Source organism: Podarcis gaigeae (assembly GCF_964106915.1).
Source record: "Podarcis gaigeae genome assembly, chromosome: 4".
Taxonomy (NCBI): Eukaryota; Metazoa; Chordata; class Lepidosauria; order Squamata; family Lacertidae; genus Podarcis; species Podarcis gaigeae.
The window spans coordinates 60,469,651-60,493,464 of record NC_139677.1 but is presented as its reverse complement, the minus strand read 5'-3'; the positions used below and the strand labels follow the sequence as shown (position 1 = coordinate 60,493,464).

The window sequence follows — 23,814 nt, the reverse complement described above, 5'->3', positions numbered from 1 at the left end:
TCCAAAAGCCAGAATAGCTAGAGGGAGCACTGTGCAGTGCTCCCTCTTGCTGGTCTAGCTTTGTGCAAAGCCTCTGCAGGGCACGGGGAGCCTTCATTCCCGTGCCCTGCAGAGGCTTCTGGGTCAGCCCACGAAGCCTCCGGAGGGCAGCGGGATGAAGGCACCCCGCTGCCCTGCGGAGGCTTTGCGCAGCTAACTCTGAAGCTAGAATAGTGAGACAGAGTGCTGCACAGCACTCCGTCTCGCTGTTCTGGCTTCAGGGACAGCCTTTGAAGCCTCCGCAGGGCAGCGGGGTGCCTTCACCTTGCTGCCCTACGGAGGCTTTGCGCAGCCATCCCCAAGCTAGAACAGCGAGACGGAGCGCTGCACAGTGCTCCATCTCGCTGTTCTGGCTTCGGGGACAGCCTTTGAAGCCTCTGCAGGGTAGCGGGGTGAAGGCACCCCGCTGCTCTGCGGAGGCTTTGCGTAGTTAACCCCAAAGCCTTTGGAGCGCAGCGCGAGGTCCCGCTGCGCTCCAAAGGCTTCAGGGATAGCCACCCAAAGCCTTTGGAGCAAGACTCTCCCGGCTTCAGCGAAAGCAATGCGTAGCCTCCGGAGCGCGGAGGGAGCGCTCCCTCTGTGCTTTGGAGGCTTTGCGTTGCTTTCACTGAAGCCAAGGAGCCTGCATTCACTCCATAGGACGCACAAACATTTCCCCTTAATTTTTGGAGGGGGGAAAGTGCATCCTATAGAGTGAAAAATACGGTGTATTATTGTGGGTGCCCAAGTACCCACAGCTTCCCAGGATTGGCTCCTATGACAGCAACAGCAATATCACAAGCTGCTGGAACGTTCCACATCAGATTGCCAGTGGGCTGGAAGTGGGGTGGGATCAGCTACTTAAATGTTTCTTTCTTCACGTTAAAAACGAACACCCTCTGCACATAATATATTAGGTAGAAGCATCGTAGGCCAGCTCAAGTGGTGCAGTCCTGGACCACCGGCTTTGAATGTGTTGTCTTGTGTATGTTCTGTGATATTAAAGTGGAAAGTAGTATTGTGTAGGCCCAGGTCTTTTGTCTGCTTTGTTTGCTGTATCAGGCATTGCTTCATGTATAATTTCAGGCTTTTCTTAAGGCCTGTTCACAATTGATTGCCTCTCACTGATACGTACTGTGCTCATGTAATAAGAAAATGTTATCCATAATAACTGGCCTGTAATAGCAGTTTTTAGAGCTAAGTTATTACTCATTAGTTTCAGCGATAAAAGGAAAAAAGAGGGTTGTGTGTCTGGAGCCTTATTTCAGTCTTAGCAAGACAAGGGATGCTTTGCTTTCTCCCACTCACTATTTTGTCCATTTAGGATACATTCGTTTTTAATTACTTTTTAAACTAGCAGACACCCAAGTCATTTCACATTAAAGAAATATTTCCAAGTTTTTAGCAGCAACAGCTGCATTATGACTTATTATTCCCTAATAACAAAATCATATTCAAACAATCAAGGATATCCAGGGTAGTTTTAAAAGTTGTTGGTTCTAAGTAATGAAAACTAGGCACTCTTGTTTACAGATATTTTAATCATATATCTGATTCATATTATCTTGGATCATTCTTAGATCATTCTTAGATAAAAGGAAAGTGAATCAAGATCCCTTAATTATTTATAGGCTCTTTCTTCCCTTTCAACTCTCCCTCTTAATTTCTATAAATAAACTAAAGGTCTAAGTGAGTTAAGGAGTTGCAATGTCAAGGTAACCAAATGTGTGAACAATACCTTGATTTTTGTCATTCACACTGTTCTTTACCATTTTCCTGAAATGAAAGAGAAGGAAGTCAAAAGTGTCCCTAACTATCCTTGATCTGTACTGTCTTTCAGTTTTCCTCTGAATCACTTCTTGATTTCTAGAAATCGGTTGGAAAGTGAAATAAGTGAAAGTGCAGGAATTTCAGAGCTGCCAGTAGGACAAAAAATAATATCTATTTATAAGGAACAAATAACATATGACCTTTTGCTTCTCTTTACCCCCTTTTTATTTTGAAATAGTATAGAGATTTTAAACGTAGTGAGATCTTTTGAACAGGCTACCACATCTTTACTTACCGTGGTAAGCAAACTGCTTCCATCGGACAAATCCAGTTATCTGAGACTTTGTTCTAGCCTTGGAACTGCAGCGTCGGGTGCTGTATTAACCCTTCTCAGATGCAAAGCTGGACGGATGCCTGAGAGTTGGAGGTGGTCTGTTTATTGGTTTAACTGTCATATGGCCAAGGAGCTCCAGGGGTAAGCACCAAAGACTCCCTTTCTTTCCATTAAAAACTGATGCATAAAGGCTGCCCATATGACTGCCATTGGCAGAAGCGTTCTGGACTCCTAAGCAGATGAAGGGCCAAAGAAGACCCCTTACCTCTTTTTCCTGTCCAGAGCAGCAAAGAGTGGTAGATGAGGCGTTCAGCAATGCAGGGAATAAAACCATTCCTTAGAGGAGACAGGGGACTTTCTTGATTCTGGCCCCACTGAGTTTCCCAGGTGCCTGGACCAAGTAGGAACCAGATAGTCAAAAGAAGTGGGGGATGTGTTTCCTCCTACTTGGCTGACACACCCAACTTAGCAAGGGAACAGACAGGGCCAAAGTGCCTACAGTTTTTGGAGTGGGTCCATAGCCAAAAGTTATAGACGTCCAGTTAGAAAGTTATTCAAAGCAACTGCAATTCTACAAATAATAATTTCCCAGTGTATTTATTAGCAGGCCACCAGCTCCCCAAGTTATGATCCATTAGACCAAATGCAGCCTATGAGTCAGGTATGGTGGCCTGCTAGATGTTTGACAACCCATCTTTCTTTGCAATTACAGGCAAAACTCCTTTATTGAGCTCTTGTTAGACCACCATACATCACTGATGAGTTACTTTTGGCTTGGTGGTTTAAGCTATTATTATTATTATTAGAATTTGTATACCGCCCTTCTATGCTGAAGAATTATTCCAGTCCCATCTTTCTGCAGCTTACATTGTTTACAGAAACCCTTCTGGTCTAATTTCCACTGTCTATTAGGGCATAACTTGTCCCAGGGCATGTTCTAAAGGCACATTAGGCCACCACATTGTGAAAGCTAAGCAGAATTGGATCTGGTCATTGCATAGATGTGTGTGGCTGCTTGAGAATCACATGTCCATTACCTTGAGTTACATGGTAGATGGTATATAAAAGTAAGAGACTAAATAATTAAAATAATAAATGTTAGTCAGGCTTCCTGAAACCTTTCCCAATATTCTTTGTCCTACTTTATAGGCCCCTTAATGTTTCATAAAGCAGTTCAAGATCTAAGACGGTTTTGGAAGTAAGGCAATCTGCATGGTTAGGAATTACTTGCAGATAAGGTACTAAGAGTAGATCTGAAATAATTTTCATATGAGTGCCTAATGCAACCAGATTTGTACATTTAATATGGAAACATATATATGAAAACATAGCCTATCATGTGTATACTTCATTCACGGCTGGAATGTTCCATGAAGACTATTTCATAATTTGAGGAAACCTAGTGGCTGTCATGCATATTTTATGCACTAGTTACTTGAGTTACATTTTCTCCTTAAACTGAGAGCTATTTTAAGATGGAGATGGAGAATGCAGTTTAGAGAGCCAGGCTCAAAGTATATTGTTTAGAATTTTCAGTCACTCTCCTTTTGTTCTGCAATTGATCACTGGCACCCCCTTTAACCCTTATTAAGGGGTAAGAGGGAATTCATGTTTTCGTTCATCAGCCCATCCCTCTGAAAAGCGTTCAATATATTCAAACAGTTTGCAAGGAGCAAAGCCAGAAGAAACAAGAGGCCCAGTTAGTTCGTGGCAAGGTTAGGAAGAAGCATGTCCGCTACGTAAAGCAAAGAATGGCTCTTGTTCCTGCACAGTATTTGCACCAGGCAACCAAGTTAATTGCGCGATGGCCCTTTTCTTTGCTTTATACATGACCTTGCATTATCTTTGTGGATCCATAGTTTCTGACACCTAGTGTCAGAAAGCAATGGGAATTTCTTCCATGCAGTTTTATCAGCTGTTCAGAATTCATGTAAAATGTGAAAAGTGTTTTCTGTTTGCCGAATGATGTCCACAGCAGTAACGTCTGAGAAAGGTGAAGTGTTTGCTATTCTAGTTTCTTTGTTGCTTCCTAAATGCTTTCTTTTGTGTTTGCTGTTTTCTTCGTCTAGTTGTTGTTTTTAAAGGCGAACTCCTCACCGGCTATCAGGTGGTATGATGATGGGGTTGGGTATGCTAAGGAGTAGGAAAGGTTAGATGGCATAATTTCCATGAATGCGGGAGAGGGATGCCTAAAAAGAGAGAGAGAGAAAGATAAAGAAATTTTGTTTTTCTGAGCTGGAGGATTCTCTGCATGACTTCTCCACTGATGGGATCATGTGCCTTTCAGGCTGAGATTTTATTAACAATTCAAATGGAAATTGAGGGCACAGGAGGAGCAGATTCTCACATAAACTTGATCTGTCCATGAATGCTGCTCTCTGTTTGCACTGACCCTGCCTGGCTTAAGACACTGCCTGTGAGGCCTGAGAGCCAGACACAAAGAAAGAAATGAAAAGCAAGCACATTCCAGTAGTCTGCACAAAGGCAATGGAGCAGTTTCGAGGCACTCTCCCCAGAGAGAGATCTTATCTCCTTGTGGCTAAAAGCCTTTAGAATGTTTATTTGTGCTTCAGGCATTCAAAGTTTATAATTTGATATGGAAATTTCAAAGTTGCTGCCGTGGTAAGCTTTGGCAGAGCTCTTCAAATATTTTCTCAGTCAAGTAGGTTTTATTAATAGGCCTTCGTGCCATTATGGAAACACAAGCCATGCAAATAGCTGATATGGATTGCTATAATATGTTTTTGTTTAAATCAAAATGTGATTGAATCTGCATAATGAGACAAATGTCTGGCTGAAGGCAAGGATGCTGAACCTGGTACAAAGGTGGACGTGTGTGGCAGGCTTGCGGAAGCGCTCTGCCGATTGTGTGCTTTACTCCTGTGGGTTTGGGGATGAGGAGGAGGCTGGCACTTGTGCGAGGGTTTGCTGCTGAGTAGCTGTGCCAATTAAAATGTTGAGTAAGCTTGAATGACCTTGTGCTACTAAGCCAGAAACAGGCAAAGCTGGGGCAGAAAGAGTGCATGAGGCAATGCCGTTGTGGAGACATCTGAGCTGACGTTGCTTTCCACCCCTGACAGTTAGTGATATTGCATTTAATCAGTGTGAAGAAAACTGTCCGGGATCAGAACAAGAATAGGATGAAGAAGTATTCATCCCCCTCCCAAATGACCAAGTAAATAAGTAAAAAAAGAGAATGGGATGGGTGTACGTTTTATATCCCTAGTCGGGATTCATGGCTTTGATGTTCAGCAAATTTTGAACAAATTGTGCATAGATCTTTTCCCACAATAATTTCATCATCCAAAATTTCCCCATAGATTATGTAATGAATGGTATAGCTTTGATCCTTCTGCAGTAGGTACAGCTTTCCCCATATTCATTTCTTTTTCATGTAACATTTTGCTTCTTAAAAAAACACAACTTGACTCAAAATGTGATATGCATTTGTTTCATGCAAATCCAATCAGCAGAATTTTCCAGTTATCTTCGAGGAAATATGGCTTTAACATTTCACAAACTGGTAGAATCTGGAAAGTAAGAGATGGCAAAGGGTGTTAATTAATCAGTTCCCACAATTAATTTGAAAGTAGTTGCTTCTAAAAATGAAAATAGAAGCAACTTCCCCAAAATTAATTGCAGTATTTGTGTCATTAGCAATAATTGGTGAAATGACTGCCTCATTGCTTTATTGTCATAAAATAGTAACAAAATAAATACTGATACTAATAAATGGAAACCTTTTAAGTATGTCCCTTTTAAAATAGTATACTTGAAAACAAGTAATCAAAATGATGGCATTATTCATTTGGGAGTTTTAAACTAAGTAACACTACTTAACAGACAAAGAAGAATAGATTTGCAATGATTTTTTTTCTTTGTACCCTAGTGAAAGTTTGTTTGTTTTTACTTCTTGGTGCAGATTACTGACAAATACAATGCAATCTTATTCTGAATCAGGTGACCAACCTATGGTACAGATTATCTACTTTTACACATCATATCACTGAATTTCTTTGGCATTACCAGTTGTTTACCCTGAGGAGACTTCAATAGCAAAAAATCATTATCTAATATTTGCTTGGTCTTTACCAGCTGCCTCCTGCCCTTCTATATTTTCCCCGTTCAGACTTACTAATTTTGCATAGAAGTTTGTAGGGTGGATTTTCCACTCCAACTTTATTATAGATGACAATCCATATTTTCTTTTAGAATTTATAGTTCTTATACAGCCTTTTATTTGTTTTATAGGAACACAGGAAGCAGTCTTATGCCACATCAGGTCAAAACAGCTCAGTTTTGTTGACACTGACTGGCAGCAGCTCTCCAGGGCTTCAGAGTGAAGTCTTTTCCTAGCCCTACCAGGAAAAGTGAGGAATTGAACATGGGGTGTTTTGCCCGTAAAGTTGATGCTCTGCATGAGCCACAGCTCCTCTGCTGTTCTTGCTTCTTTTCCTCCTGACACTGGGTGGGGGAATTTGACTCTAATTCAGGCATGGCACTTCAGAACTGCACAGGTGACATTATGCATTGTCTGCCCATTTTAAAAGTTCCTGAGGACTATAACAGGAGAACTGGTGCATATAAACATACACCCATCCCCAACACTGCATCAATGACACACAACTCATGTGACTCAAGTGCACATTAATATGAATATTGACCATTATAGCTGAACAAAAGTACTATGTTCAGAGGTAGCCTACGCCTCCCCCCATTGTTATGATGCCCCTTGTGGATGGTTCTCCCAAATGGAGCTGGCTGGTCCTGGTTTGGGGTGGGGTGGGGGTCGAAATCTGCCATATTAGATACCTGTTTGATTTGATCCAACCTAATACTGTTTTCCAATTTCTTAAAAAGTTTAACTTGAATATATCTGTTTTGTTAAAGTCTGTATTTTATTATTGCTAGGCTTAAAGCAAAAGTTCTGTATTATTAATAATATTTTCCAACATGAAAACATCTATTGTCAAAAACTGATTTATTTAAGTGACAATAATCTGTGATGCAGATGAGAAGACAACTTAAGTCATCTTACTTTCTCATTGTTGTCAACATATTATTCTGGTACTGGGGGAAAAAACTTAACAGAGAAAAGTATTTATCGTGCATGCAACTGTGACAACTGTGACAATTCTTCTAGCTGTTAATAAATTAGAAAACTGGAAAAGTTGATAGCTAATTCATTTTTCTGTACTTTGTTAAGAAGAAAGGATCTGATTGAGCTAGTAAAAGGTCATTTACAACTTCAACTTCATATTGCCCCTGGGAAATAACTAGCTCCCACTAATCAACACCTAATTTCCATATTTGTGGAACTCTGCCTATCAAAGTGGATCCTTACCTTTATAAATGCAAAGTGATGGAAGAGAGAAATGTCATAGTAACCCAACTGTCATTCCTGGCAATGGTATCCCAAATGAGTGTTGAACAAAGGTGCTAGAAGCAGATCACTTTTTGATCTGTTTCCCCCTGCAGGTGCTGTTTGCAGCTGTCAGAACAAGACTCAGTTGGAAAGCAGTGTGAAGTGGAAAGGGTTAAACCTCCTTCACCCCAACCTACCCTGTGCTGTGCCCAGTCTCGACTAGTGCCCACTTTGACTGCTTTTGCTGGAAAAGGGCAGTGGTGAGGTGTAAGCACACTTAATATAGTGTGCAGTTTAACTCCTACTTGATCACTTGTGCTAAGAACCATCTCCATGTTACTTCTCCATGTTATGTCAGAAGAAATCTTACTTGCTGTTCACATACTAAACATTTTTTCTTAAGTATGTTTGAGCTGGTTGGCTAGCCATCGATTTATGTACACTTATCTGAAAATCTGAAATATATAATTGGGGTAATAGTTAAAGGCAGCATAATATTTTTATATTTATATAAATATATACCGGTAGTTTAGGAGTGAATAATTCCTGCGTACACAGTGAGATTAATAAAAATATGGCCACAGTGGAAAAATGCAAAATAATGTTGAAAGGATAGGAGAAGGGGGAACCAGCATATCATATTGACCAGATGAAAAAAAACTACGAGTGCAATTGACCAAAATGTCCACTTTTAGTTGTCTTCTCTCCTTTTTTTTTGTTGCTGATTCGCTTGGTAATGCTAAAGCTTTTCAAGAAAAGGCTGGATTATAACTGTGTCAGCCTTTGCATTTTGCACATTGATGAGGTTATCAATAATGCATTGGAGAGCTTAGGAACCTTGTATACAAGGAAATCACAGCTGGTCTGGGTTTATTGTGAAACTTGCAAAATTGAGCAGAGAGGTCATATCAGCGACTTGTCACACAATCAGACACAGCTGGAAAGGAATTGGGAAAGGGAGGTGGGAATGGGTGGAGTTACTCTGGAAGCAACAGAATTTGTGGGTTCTCTCTTTTGTCAGTAACATAACCCTTCAGAATGGGCATGGCTAATGTTGTTTGCATTGACTTCTTGGCCTCTTCTAATGTAAAAGTGTTATTGTTTTCCTGGCAATTTTATTCATATACTAACAGCTTGCGTGCTTGGCAACAGTGTTCAAATGCCATGCTTAGTGTTTCTGGTCACGATGATGGCTGGGAGTAATAGAGAAGGGAGAATAAGTGAGTGTGGAAATGCAAAGTTGTCTCATGTTTCATTTTATCGATCTAATTCTGGTGTCATTCAATTAAGAGAAAAAGTGATGGATAGGCTGCATAGATTCCCACTTTGCTCACCAACCACTCCAGATAAAGCACTTTTGAACTGATGAGTGTTGGGAGGGGATGAAGGAGGAAGACAAATCAAAGATATTATGTGATCTGAATGAGAGATTAAAGATGTTTAAAAACAATTCTGAATAGCAATATCTGCTGAGTTGGCATTTGTCTTTGTCTTACCCATGCCTATCAACAGCAAACACAGCGTGTTCAATGCAAGTTTAATTAAATGGGCTACCTGTCCAGCCATATAGACAAGCGCCTTTGGCTAGAAGATGTAAGATTATTTTAAAAATAAGAAAGGGGAAAGATGGAGGGAGGGAGAAGGGGAGAGAGAGAGGGAGAATAATGCATCTGAAGATATCATTTGTCTAATGATATCCATTCAGATATTGTCAGCAGTTTTAAAGGTGTTATAAATAGAAAGCTAACTAATTGAAACATCTGTAATTTCAGTGAAGCTGTTCTTTTTTGTTAAGTTGGCTAATATAGTTTGCAGAGATACTCATCAATAGCTATCTATAGACTTTTAAAAACTGTTTTTCTATTAATGGATTACTTCAAGGTTCATCATATTTCATTTCTTCACAATAATGAAGCTATTCAAGTCTACTGACAGCTTGACTACCTAGAGATAGTAACTCTTTTCAGACACAAGTCTTATGTGGATAAGCATGAATGTGAATTCACCGCAGGTCCCATTTCTGCCACCTGCCCCACCTGTCAACTTCTTCAAGCTTAACCCAAACATTTGTAAAGGGATACCTATTAGAGATTGAAGAATCATTTTGTTACTTTCATGGGTTCATTTTATCCCCATTTCATACTGAAAGACATTCCTATCACCTACATGGTGGCGCCGGGGGGGGGGGGGAGCTGTCGGCACGCCACTCCTTGGTGTGTGGAGTACCGCATGGTGCAATTCTCTCCCCAATGCTTTTCAACATCTTTATGCGCCCCCTTGCCCAGCTTATCCAGAATTTTGGTTTGGGTTGCCATCAGTATGCTGATGACACCCAACTCTTTCTGTTGATGGATGGCCATCCCGGCTCGGCTCCAGACACACTGATCAGATGTTTGGAAGCCTTGGCTGAATGACGTGGGAGCCGGTTGAAGTTAAATCTTTCGAAGACAGAGGTCCTTTGGCTGGGTCGGGACAATATGGGGTTAGAGGGCCAACTCCCATCCCTTGTGGGGGAACAGTTAGTGCCAGCGCCTTCTGTCAAGAGTTTGGGTGTAATATTTGACGCCTCCCTTTCTATGGAGGCACAGGTTACAGCTACAACAAAGGCGGCATTATTTCATCTCCACCGAGCTAAGCAGTTGGTCCCTTACCTTTCTCACCCTGACCTCGCCACTGTGATCCATGCGATGGTCACCTCCAGGCTTGATTATTGTAGCTCACTCTATGTGGGGCTGCTCTTGAAACTGACCCAGAAACTCCAGCGGGATCACATTCACCCAGTGCTAAACCAGCTGCACTGGCTCCCGGTGGAGTACAGGATCAGGTTTAAGGTGCTGGTTTTAACCTTTAAAGCCCTATACGGCCTAGGACCCTCGTACCTACGGAACTGCCTCTCCTGGTATGCCCCATGGAGGACCTTACCGTCTGCAAATAACAACATCCTAAAGATTCCGGGCCCCAGAGAAATCAGACTGGCCTTGACCAGAGCCAGGGCCTTTTCGGCCGTGGCGCTGGCCTGGTGGAACGCTCTCTCACAAGAGACAAGGGCCCTGTGGGATTTGACATCTTTCCGCAGGGCCTGCAAGATGGAGCTGTTCTGCCAGGCCTTTGGGCAGGATGAAGTTTGACTTACTTCCCTTTGTATGAAACAAGCCCGTAGGAGGCCCCCAACCCGCTCACAGGTCCTTGTATGATCAGTGGAAACAGTTGGTCCTGGCAAGTATTAACCACTTAATTCCAACCTGATAATTGCCACCTGCCCAGATTTTAACTTGTCTGAATTAATTTTAAGATGTATTTTAATTAATTGATGTATGTTTTTATGCATATGCATATTGTGTTGTTTTTATGATGTTAGCCGCTCTGAGCCCAGTCTTGGAAGGCGGGATACAAATACATTATTATTATTATTATTATTATTATTATTATTATTATTATTATTATTACTACTACTACTACTACTACTACTACTACATTTTTGCAGCTAAATGTACATAGGTGCTCCATACAACTGGCCCTTATGACGTGGAACATCTATGTGTATTCAACTGCTTCTGTTTGGCTGTTCCTTTACAGATGTTTTCATGTATCACTGATGTGCAAATGGCCCTGCTTTCCTTTTTGCAGATGGAAAATATGGGAAGAGAACTAGGGTTTTTCTGTTGGTAGATATTCATCAGTCTCTTGCAGTTTGAGATAGCTATATCATAGTCGTATCCCTTTCAACTATCAGTGGCCATGCTGGTCAATCAAGAGGCCTGATAGCTCTCTTTCAGTGGGCTTGTAAGGAACAGCAAACTTGCATCTGGAACCATGAATGGGAATGGTGGATATGGAGAGTTGCAAGGGGAAAGTAGTTAGCTGGGGTTAAGCAGAGTTTATTTTACTTTTAGCGTCTATCTTGCAATTCTCACAACTCACCTCTGAAAACAATTCAAGGCAGCCAGGATTTCTAAGCCAGAGTTAGTTGCAGGACAAGTAGCTCAACTTGACTCCTGATTGGAGCTTAAGTTTGCTAAATTTGCTTACCAGTAAATTTCATAATCAGTTTTATTTTCAATATGTATACTTAGGATTCATATTCTTATTATTGTTTTTGACAAATTATTCCCAATTGCACTTTATCTTTAACCCGTATGAATCAGAATATCTCATCGTGGTAGAGCCTTCCTTCCATACTTAGATTTCTTCTTGTCACTATTAATAAACTCCTAAGCTCTTACTTCTTTTTATAGGCTGAATGCTCTCCAGGTTCAGCTTCTAACCCTCTCATGCAATTTTAATGGAAGGCCTGCTTCAACCTGCATCTTAATCAAAGTTAGCAATCTTTGACTTCCATGTGTTCATGCTGTCACTTGCCAGAGAAATTCTTGTTTACACCAAATTTTCCCATTGGCAGGTAAAACAGATTAAGCTGCTTTTTCTACCATGTTTTCCTTTTCAGTTTATTTCATCCATTGGGAAAGATATGTGCAAATGGGTCATTAAAAATTACAATATAGAAAGCAAGAACTCTGTATAGTACAAAGATTCTTATTATGGTCAGAGGATATGTAAAAACCGTCTTTGCTTGAGTGTTTTTCAGCAAGGATGGGGATCTTGTGACCTTCCAGATGTTGTTGGACTCCAACATCCATCATACTTAACCATTGACCATGCTTGCTGGGGATGATGGGTTTGAAGTCCAACAACTTCTGAAGAGCCACAAGTTTCCCATCCATGGTTTTTGGTGATGTGTTTATCATGAAATAGGAAGTCAGTGAGAGTATTTGCTATGAATGTGAAAAATAAGTAATGATCTGCCTTATGAGTATGCAGGTAGGGACCCAGAATGGATGGGACTGGGTACTTCCAGTAGATGTTACATTGGTACTATTCCCTTGCAGTCTAATACAGCGCAAAAAAAGTTGGGTGTGGGGCGGGTGGTAGAGAACATGAAGAGACTGAAAGAAGGCAAACCTAATAAGTAGCCACACCCTTGTGTACTTCTTGAGCTAGATAATATGACTTTCTTAAGAATGTAGAGGGAAAACTGAATCACAAATACAGAAATATGGAAAGGCTGTAGTTTAGGAGCAAAGCACCTGCTTTTCATGGAAAATTTCCTACATTCAGTCCCTAGCATCTTCAGTTAGGACGAGGAATTCTCCAGTCTGAAACCCTGAGAGCTGTTTCTACGTGGTATAATACTGAGCAAGACAGACCAATGGTCTGACTCTGTGTAAGGCAGCTTCCTATCTGCCTCTGAGAAAGCATGCTTTCGTATTCAGACCATAGGAATTGGTACTACAGTACTATGGGCTTTCCTCAGGTATACATACTCTGGAGGTTAGTCTGCATACCATAGTTCTATGTAGCTCTTAAGAACAGAGTTTTCATTTCAATAGAACTATTTTGCAACTGTTTCAGATGCAAGGTTTTTATTTTTAATGTGGGCTGCTGAAACATCTGAGGCTTGAGGGAGACCTTTGCTCCCCCAGTGCCTCTTGCATCTGCTTTCAGATCAGAAGCTGTGGGAGACAGTGTCAGCCCAGTAGGAAATCTTAGGGCAATGAGGGACCAACATCTGGTGGCCTGGGCAGCTATTTCCAGGCCAAGAAGGACAGGGTAGGAAATTGCATACAACTTTTCCCACCATAGTAACAGAAATATCGTTATATTGTAAGCTGTCTTGAGAACTCTGGTAAGCAAGTGGGATATAGATACGCAAAATAAATATTCTCAGAGGTGGAAATGGCAGCGGACGTTCCAAGTTGACTCTTATGTTGTAGTGATACAGCGATGAACAGCCACATTTATTTACTTACTGTCAGGGTTTTCAACTGTTCTGCTCTCTCCTAGTCCAGAAGCTATAAAATCTGGCAGGGGCAATCACACTGCAATAATCAGTGCACACAGCTGTTCTTCTGATTTAATTGCATGCTTTTTCTAATGTGAAGAAGTATTGTGGGGAACCCAGTCAGGATGGGACCATCACAATCATGATGAAAATCCCCCCAGCAACTATAAACTCCAAAAGGAAAACTGTTTAGCCTATTTTTAATGTGGGCTGCTGAAACATCTGAGGCTTGAGGGAGACCTTTAACTGTTTAGCCTATTTGGTTGTGCAGCCGCTGCTGCAACAGTTTATGTTAGAAATAAAACATGCCCAGTTAATGTTTCCATGAAACAACATATTTTGTTTGGACCAAAGCATCAGGAATGAAACAAAGTATATTGCATCAGTTGTGTCACTACCATTACTAACTGCCTAATTAGTTTTTAAGGTAAGCTTGTAGATACTTTTCTAGACTACTGGGTTCAGATGTGTATCAAATACAGTAGTACCTCGGGTTACATACGCTTCAGGTTACAGACTCCGCTAACCCAGAAATGTTATCTTGGGTTAAGAACCTTGCTTCAGGATGAGAACAGAAATTGTGCTCCAGCGGCGCAGCAGCAGCGGGAGGCCCCATTGGCTAAAGTGGTGCTTCAGGTTAAGAACAGTGTCAGGTTAAGAACGGACCTCCAGAGCGAATTAAGTTCTTAACCCGAGGTACCACTGTATTTCTCATTGAATAAATTGAAAATGTTTGAAAGCGACATGACAGACAGCATTCCTGTAGATACCAGAGCAATGAGAGAATGAATAATTTTGGTAGAAGAATGCAAGAGAGTAGGACCAAGGTGAAACAGCAGAAGACCAGAGAGGAGAAGACAACATTATTTAGTTTTTGATTAGGATGATAAAGGCACACTCTTTTAGGTACACAATTTTGCTTTTTGGAGTGCTTGGAAAGTATCACAACTCTGTAATGAAAGCACCTCATATGGGATGTTTTGATAATAGGGAAGAAATGTGTGTATATTATGCAAAAATGTTTGTGAGAAAAAGTCCCTATACTCTTTCAGTAGAGTCAGAAATGCCTATCCCCCATGTCATACTATGCATATTGAAATAAATTAATTAAATGAAACTAAACTGTGACTGCTTGTGAATGCATATTAAGAAACCATAACCTTTAAAAGATGTTATAAGAAGTCTGGACTTTCTGTAACAACCTGTCATCCCATCAATGGAATGTACTTAAAAATCCTGCATTACTGGAAGGCACGGCAAGCTATTCTAGCTATTTATATATATCAAAAGTGTTAAGAGATTTGTTTTCCTTTACCATTCTCTAATAACCCCTGAAATTAAACTTTCATAATCTTTATTTAAATAAGGCCAAAACAACAATAGTAAACCTCATAATTAAGGAAATTAAGGAAATTAAGGAATTAAGGATTTATGAATTAAGGAAAGATCTCTCCAAACTTTTAAGGTTCTTACATTACATTCAGCTAAATGTCTGAAGAGAATGTGTGTCAAAGTTTTTGAGCAAACTCTTATCTTCCTGGTCTAACCACTTTCACTTTTTATGAATATTTTTACCTTCCTTTAAATTGTTACACCATGGGAATTTGTGAGCTTTTTGCTGTTAGACAAGGGAAATTATGTTATTTTGCATCCCTCTATTTACTTTGGCTGCTAGGAAATTAAGAGCTAAATGTCTTTTATCTTTGTTATGGCTCATAATTAAACGAATAAAATTGCTGCTGCTACTACTACTATCCTTCAGTTCACAGTTTAGAACATAACTCTAGCCATACAATGTAAGAAAACGTAATTATTTCCCCCCACAACCTGAAATATATAGGATCCAATTTACTATTTTGTAGTAGGCTACTCAAGTGGGAGAAGCATTTATAACATTTCTTGTGCAATTTTCCCTCCTTGTTTGCTGAAATGTTTTCCTCATAAAACATAATATTAAACCTCTACTTAGTATTCTGTGAAAGTGAAGGGATATGATACTGTACAAGGAACTGGAATAGACCATATGATGAATCATTTTGAGGGCTGGTGCTCAGTGGCATAGCAAATGTTTTGCATGCAGAAGGTCACAATTTCAGTCTAGCATCTGCAGGTAAAGATAGGAAGGATTCCTTTCTGATATCCAAGATACCTGGTCCAGTCAGGACAGATTGTAAGGAGCTAGATGGACCAAGGGTTTGACACAGTATAAGACAACCTACTATCTCCCTCTCATTTTGATGTTGTAGGGGAAATTCTGTATATTTGAACCCAACAAGAAACAGTATTGGTAGTGAGCAGATGAGTTTAAGATTTGACGATGAAATAAATATTTAAAAATAAAACTCAGGAGAGCTTAGCTCTTGGAAGTTCTGTAGGCAATTATGAACTCATGCCACAGATAAAGGTTTCTGACTGTATTCAAAGACAGTGTCTCTTTCCTGATGGATTTTATTTAGCGGCCACATCCACAGGTCCAAATTCAAGTTTCAGCTTTAATAAAATTGACAATACCTCTGTAGCATCATAGATGTGAAGTTATTCACTGTGGTGAGAGCTTTCATAGGTAGCATTAGATTCACAAAGTAGACTAAGACAGGGGTAGACAAAATGTATACCAGTGATACTGTTGGAGGCCAAGTGTTTGGTCTAGCCACTCAACAGGACAATACTAATTGGCTGTGTCTTGGCTGTGTGGTAATCAGTTAATAGGAACAATTACCCAATAGGAACAATTACCCAAAATGAATATCCTCCCCAGCCTGAGGGCAGAGGGATTCAGGATCTTTGCCTCCAATCAAATGCAGAGACTTTTCAACCTGTTTTAAAGATGGCATAATATTCAATCACATACTGCTGATCTCACCTGTGTTTCAGCCCCGATTGTGACTTTTCATTATAGGATTGAAAATTCCTTATTTTTGAATATTTTTTATTTCTTGAATATTTAATCTAGCGTGCATCCATATAAATGCATTAAGTACTTGCAATGACAAAAGGGCAGAAGTAACAACTGCTTTTGTACCCTCAACTCAGGAAAGAAATCTTAGCATTATTGTGTAGATGGCTTCCTAAATGCATTGATGTGAACAGAATTTCTATCGATTATTAGGAACTGTCTAAACTATAACATAGAAACCTTCATAATTACAGTATGTAACTCAGTGTTGCAACCAGACCTTGAGGCGGACTAACTACATGATTCTCAACATTCTGCCTTAAGAAGGAAACAAGACAGCTACAAAATCTTGCAACAATTATACTGCAGGTCTGGAATGTCTTCCACATAGAAGATGGGGAAAGCATAAGGATTCGTATTAGAAAGACTGAGGATGTTACAGTGATGTACAAAACTGAACTGGGAATCATATTTTATATAACACTAGAATGTTAGAACATTTTAAGGAAGTCAATATGCAACAGATCAGGCACAGACACACAAAGTATTTTCTACACACACAGCTCAAACCAGACCTGATTGCCTTCCTCTCACCATGGCCCTTAAAAGTGGGTGCTTGGTTGGCAACATGTGCCAACAATCATTCGGTGATCATTGCTGCTCCTTGTTTAGAATCCAAAGGCTTGTGATGCAGTTGGCACCAGTTTTTCTTCTTTTCGGCATTAACCCCACCACCACCTTTTCGTACCTGTTTGTGTTAAGTAGTTGTGTGACATGACAGTCAAATAGTTGTGCGTTTTTATCAGAGTGAGCGAGGAGTTGAGAGATAAGGGGTGAAGGACAGTGCCGGATTGACCCCTGTGGAGGCCCCTAGGCAGTTGAAATCTTGTGGGGGGACCTCACAGATAATCTAATATGTTTATGATTTTGCCAACCAACATTTTTAAATAAACAATTTTATTTCAAGTTTAAATCAATATTATTTTGATCCGTTATCATGGGCCCCCTAAAAGGTGTGGGACCCATGGCCTACTCCACCTGGTTGGTAATCTGACACTAGTGAAAGAGGAGAGGAATGATGACTGAAGAAATAAAAAGTGGGGAGAGGAAGATGGTGGAGTACAAAGAGATGTGCATGATGGGGAAGGAGAGGATATAGCTAATATTGAAGAGTCACAGAGAAAACTATGATGGTGCAAAGGGCCAAAGAAAAGAGAAAAGATGAACAGAGAAGCAGCACATGAGGGAGACACAGAGGGCACAAGCAGCCTGTGGAAGTTCAGACAAAAATAGCAGGGCTACAAGATTCAGAGATGGGGGTCCAGAGAGACCTGGGGTGGGGAAGGGGGAGTAACTGATAAAAGAGAGTGCAAACGTGTGGTGGCACCCCCCCCCCCGAAAAACAGTGCTTGTGCCACGGTGTATAAAGAGAGAAGGATGTGGGGGAGGGGGTGAAGTGTGTGAGTTTCAGATGTGCAGGGACATTAGACAGTGTTATGGTGCAACAAGAGTTAATGGATAATGGTTCAAAAAGAACTAAAATCATGTTTAAAACCCTAGCAAAAATACTCAATAAAAATGTTCGTAACATGAGCAATTTGAGTTGTGTTCTGCTCAGGACTGACCACTGGAATTCAAAACTGCAAATCGGACGATGGTCAGGTCCAAATAGCCAGGTCCAGTAAAGAATTACAGTATCATTTGCTCTACTACAGGAAGCCAGGCTGCAGTCCTCTTTGCTAAATCTGCTACTTGGGCTGCAATCCTATTAACACTTACTTGGGAGTAAGGTTCGTTGATCTTAGTGGGGCTTATTCTGAATAGACATGCAAAGTATTATGCTGTTACTGTGTGCCTGAACCCACATTCCTCCTGGATGAACAAAATGTGCTTCTTTGCAGTGCAGACACTGACCAGCTCAATCACACTTATTAGCAATACATAATGGCCAGATTACTGAGACTGTTTTCAGACTTATTCAGTCCCCCTTCCCAGTTTTTGGTGGAAATCATATTTCCATGTGAACGCACACATGTCTACATCTAAAACAATGGAAAACTATGAAATATTATGGGATATACTGAGTGTTTGCTTTGGACAGACTCTGTTATATACAGTACGAAAGAGTTATTAATGTTAAAGTGAGCTTTAAAATTCCTTTTTCAATAGTTTCTCTTGTTGATATTCAGCTAGAATTAGCTAAAATCCAATTATATTAGTTTTTAAGCTAGCTGTGAACTAATTAGGAATAATTTTATAATGCACAACAAAGTAATTGTAGAAATAAGTTGTTGTTTTTTAAAAAAAGATATGTATTGTCCTTGGGTGTTGTGTTGCATTATACTTTAAATAGAATGGACTGTGTGATGGTAATGTTACTTTAACAGATTGATCTGTATTTGTAAGTTGGGAAGAGAGAAACTTTCACAATGTGATTCTTACAGAATTCTTTATGCAGGATAAAAAGATAATATATTCTGTTGTTTACGTGGAAATTGATAATGACTGTGATATAGAATTCCTAAAACATTTGTAATTTTGATTAGAACATTTATATTACTTTCTAAATTACAGTGAATAGTATTCCACACAAATTAATGCTTACATGAAATTGTGTCTTTGAACTAAGAGACGAGTAGGTTTATGCCATCACTGAAGGTGATTATGAATATCAGTTGTTAAAAAACAGTATATAATTGTCAATAACTTTATGAGGATTGTTTTTTGAGCATGTTATGAAGATTAATTGTTGCCAAGTAATGAGGAAAAAAATTACAAATATTAGTCAAAAGTGAAAATAAATTGACCCACTGGAGTTAAGAAAAAACTGAATTTTATTTTCAATTCAACATCACCCATCATGAAGGAAATGCATAAAGCTAGAAAGGTTTAATGTTTTTCTCCATCTCACAGCAGTTAGCTTAGGAAGAGGTCACAGAGCTTTCTTTCTTTTGGTGGGCAACACAAGTTATTCTTATATTTTGGATGGAGAGTTGAGAGGCCCATGCCATGAATTATCTGATTTGTAAATTCCATCACCTTGTTCCGGACTGTGAGAAGATAAAAAGCCACATACCACTGGTTCTTCAGCCAGTCTCAGACTTTTTCCTTTTCTTTTTTTGGTCTTGAATTTAGTTTCTGTTTGGGTAAAACAGTTTGCCGTAATGAAGCAAAACAAAAGAGGCTCTCACACACTTTGGATTGCCAGTGTTTCTCTGTTGTAGCTTCTAAGAGCTGCCTATTCTTCCCGGCCCACTTGATATCCTGCAGGTTGTGGCAGAACAATTCACAGGAAAAGCTTACACATTGAGCTTGCACGCTTCTTGACTCCATTCTAAACCCTTTGTTCACACCAGGGTGGCATTTTTTCACACAGCATGTGGCAGATTTGACTCCTCTCCAGCTTGTCTTATAAAATCAAAGTCTTCTTTAAAAAAAGATGGAGAATGCGGCTCCTAGCCTCATCGAATCAAAATAGTTTTAATTAAAGATGTTTAAATTGCTCTGCTGAATTTGTAATAACCATACAGCAACAAAAGGTCAAGGGAAATAATGCAAACAGTCTTTAAACAAAAATGTTCACACTTCAAACAATGAACTAAACACTCGTTTCATATTTACTAACATAGCCAATTAATTGCAGAAAATATGCATTCTGAATTGTTATTAGCATGCAGGGCTACTATACAATAATGTAGTATTTAAAATAATATTGTTTTTTAGACTACAGTATTTCTTTTTTTAATGAGATGTTGATCTACAATGCTGTTATGCAACCTAGCTAAGATATAGTGGCATCAAATTTTACTATGTAAAATGAATTTGTATGGTTGGTATAACATTCTGTTTTGTCAAACACTTTATTCAGATGCAATGATTTGCTACTAAGATTGCAGCTTTTAATGTTTTGTTTCATTAAACATAACTTGATAAAAATGAATAGTGTAGTCACAGTTTTCTATAAGATACTATCTTAAGATTTAAATTGGAACCTTCTATTTTAGAATCTTCATGGCAGCTAAATATTTAAAGTAAATATTCTAATAAGGGTTCAGTGAAGCATATAATGACTAAAATTCAAAATGAAATAAAAATGGCTGCACTCAATTCTTTTTCTTTAACACATACCTCTGAAATTGACACAGATGGACATTTTGTATGAAACAATTGTTTTCAGCTTATTTGTCTTTTGAGTTGACGCCTCTTGCTCTGTACTCACCATGATAAAATAGCTTGCATTTCACTATTTCTTTTCATCCTGGCGTATTCTATGAGAAAGGGCTGCAGAAATGTTGAATTATGCCATGGCTGTTATTAAAAGGGATATAGGCAGTTTGATATTATAAATATTTGAAAGTAGTGCTTGAATATTATCGTATATATTGTTCTGAATAGTTTTTTGTAGTGACAGATTATAGAATGACATTTTTTCTTGGTAATAAAATTAGGGGATGTAACTCAATGGACAGCATCTTCCTTCAGATGTCTGGACTAATATTAATTCAAATGTTAATTTAATCTTCAATAATCTTATATGTGGACAAACAAGTTGCTAAAATGTGTAGCATGCTGTTCAGAACTGAAACTGCGTGGCATGTCATTAAGTATGAAACAAGTAAAGATAGAACTATACTATTAAGCATTTATTATTTAAAACATTTCTTATTTCGATTAAGAAACCATTTTTCATCCTTACAGTCATTTAGAAGTATTTTATAATGTATACAATAATGAAGAAAACCTATAACAAGAATCTAATGTGTGCTTTCGCCCTAAACTGTTTTGGGGTATTACCATTCAAGATTCCCTGTATTCTGTTTTAGCTTAAATAATATCTTGCTACATTGTTTTGTGGCAAAACTGCAGCTTGAAGTAACAATGACAAACATATAAAATGCACCTATTTGTTAATCAATACATATTTGCATCAAAGAAAATGAAAATGTAGAAAAAGCAATGGTTTATTATGTTTACTTGTTAAATAACTATGATCATAATAAGTAATTAATTTCCTCAAAATGTACTTTAAAAAAGAGGGAAGTGAAATAAGCAAAAGAGAATACTAAAATGAATTAGTTAAACAATTTACAGTTTAAACCATTTCCCCCTGAAAATTTCAAAAATGCAAGTAAAATAAATATGTAGTTATAGGTATATAATGTGTTTTGGTTCTAATACATTTGCCTGTATCTGGTAAAACAATTATTCTAGTAAGTATTTTCTAATTTTAACTTCTCCAGCATCTCATAAAGCAAAGTATAGCAGGAAGATTAACAAATGAAGTTCTATGAAGCCAGATAAGTTTAGTAAGTATATTAAAATAAGGTACCTACTTTCACAGAACAAATTTACTGAAGAAATAGCGTGATCTCATTTCATTAAGGTTCTGTCAAATGAAGAAGAAATATAAGACAAACATTCATCATTATCCACTCCAGAAAATCCCAGCTCATATTGCTTTTCATTGACTGTTTCTCTTCAGACTTTCTTCAAGTTAGCACTTCTTCCAGTACGGAGAAATCCAAAATCTTCAGCAAAATCCTATTTAGGTTTACAGTGTCTTTCCAGTTTGTGGCCTGTCCTTATATTATTGGAGTCAAAGTATACTGTCTCTTCTAAAATTCTCCTTGGAGTAATCCTCTTCTATTTAAGTCTGGATGAAAAGAGTATTCATTGTGAATTATGTTTCATCTGTCACAATAACCTTCTTTATTCTTTAGTGCACCTCCCCTTTGCCTTTGGCAATTAGAGAAAATAGGTATGTCTTCCAAGTACAGAGAAACTGATATCTCAAAACATACACAGATACTGATGTCATATATAGACAGTTCTTGCTAAGCAGCAGTCTGAAGAATATATAAGCCCTTTTTGATTCCGAATTTTATTAGACCGGAGTAGAGGCAAGCATACTTTACAATGAACAGATCCTGATAGTTGTCAGGGGGTTAACTTTCCTGTCCTTTTTTTGACAGCCAGTGGTCATAGAGATTTGGTCACAGTATTTGAGGATGAGCAAAACATGATTATCAACAGATTTCAGAATACGTCACTTTATGTGCTTTGGGGACTGAAGATTGTTGGTTTGTTTTCCTTTTTAAATTAAATATATTTGAATGCTTGGTTTGATTTCGAAACATTTATACATAACTTTCACAGGGTTTGTCTTTCTCTCCCCTCCCCCCACACCTCTTATGAAATATATTCTTGCAAATAAAAAATATGTTTGGTAGGCATTTTACTGAAGAGGGAACATTTCCATTATTTTCAGATCAAAGTTTCATTGACTTTGTGTTGAGAGAGATTAAGCTATAGTTCTCTTTTTTTACACATTTGGGAAAAATTATTTTTTTCTTCCATTTTAAAAAAGGCAACACTTTTTCTTACTTTGTCTCTCTGAATGTGAGATGTGCTTCATTTATTTCTTCATTGAATTAGCTTTATTACTTGTAGTAGTAATCAAAGCAGCAACAGTGTGATTTTAACACACTTTGGACTGCTCACGATCACTCAGTTTTTACAGCCTTAAATCATCAATATCCAAGTACTGTGCTGAGGAGTGAACCTTAACTATGACTATGTGGAAGAAAATTACTTTAAAAGCTGAGGAGAAGAAAGGTGATGGTTGACGTAGCCTGAGAATAACGATTGTGGTTGTACAGAAGAAGCATAACATCAATATGTAACTGGATAAAATAAATGAGAAACAGATATCTAATGAAGAACACTACTTGGGAGTAAAGGAAACAGTTTGGCCCTTTGCACAGGTTTGGGCTCAAAACTGCTTGCTAAGCTATCTATTTCACACATGCAACGACAGAAGGTTCGATATTCATTCGATCGATGAGTGAAAAGGCACAATGGCAAAATCAGACGGACTTCTTTTCAAATACAGATCTCCAATGTCCCCCCACAGTCTGCAGTTGCACGGCTGGTGGTGTGGCACAGACGGAGCAAGGGTTACATCAAGGCTGTTCTCTGGACCGTGCAAACAGTCTAGACCGATGACCTGCAGCATCATGCCCTTTGAAGAAGAGACAAGTTCGGTCACGACGGAGAAAAATCAAGGCGTACCTCTTTTAACAATAGGGAGCAGCTCGTGGCTGCAAGGAGGTAAGGAGGGGTAAGGGAAAAAAAATGGAAGAAAGAAAGAAAAAGAAAGAAGGAAGAAGCATCTGCTTCCATGGTTACAGGCCAACTATGAGAACCTTGCTTTTAAGAGAGATGGTTCTCATGCTCCCTCACAGCCCATGTCATGCATTATAAGCAAAGGCAGGTTGAGCTGAAATCCGCATAGATATTTCAGAGTAAAATGATACGCGAGCACATGGCTCTTAGCAAAAAAAAAAAAGTCACATGACTTAAGAAGCAGGCTTGTGCTGTTTCAAATAGAGGACTTCTTTTTTCCTTACCCAAGAGTAGATGGAGAAGAGTGTTTGTACAAAACAAACATTCATATGATATGTAATATTTTCAGTGTTCTTATTCTGTTAACTGAGAAAAGGTCAAGGGTTAAGGGTTTTTTGTGCGTGAAAGGGCCACAAGCCCTTTTGTTAAGAAAGCTTTAGTGAATGCCTAATAAGATTTTGCTTTTC

General features: G+C 38.9%; 2 long non-coding RNA genes across 2 annotated transcripts in view; one reads left to right on the top strand and one right to left on the bottom strand.

Annotated features, from left to right (window-relative positions):
* LOC310843839 overlaps positions 1 to 23,814 on the top strand; it is a 237,494-nt gene that overhangs the window by 109,103 nt on the left and 104,577 nt on the right. The gene's annotated exons all lie outside the window — the stretch shown is intronic.
* On the bottom strand, positions 19,039 to 22,223 carry LOC310842734. The gene is made up of 2 exons (XR_014563327.1): positions 21,556 to 22,223; positions 19,039 to 20,503 (listed from the first exon to the last, which is right to left on the bottom strand). It is a non-coding gene; the product is annotated as an uncharacterized lncRNA (long non-coding RNA).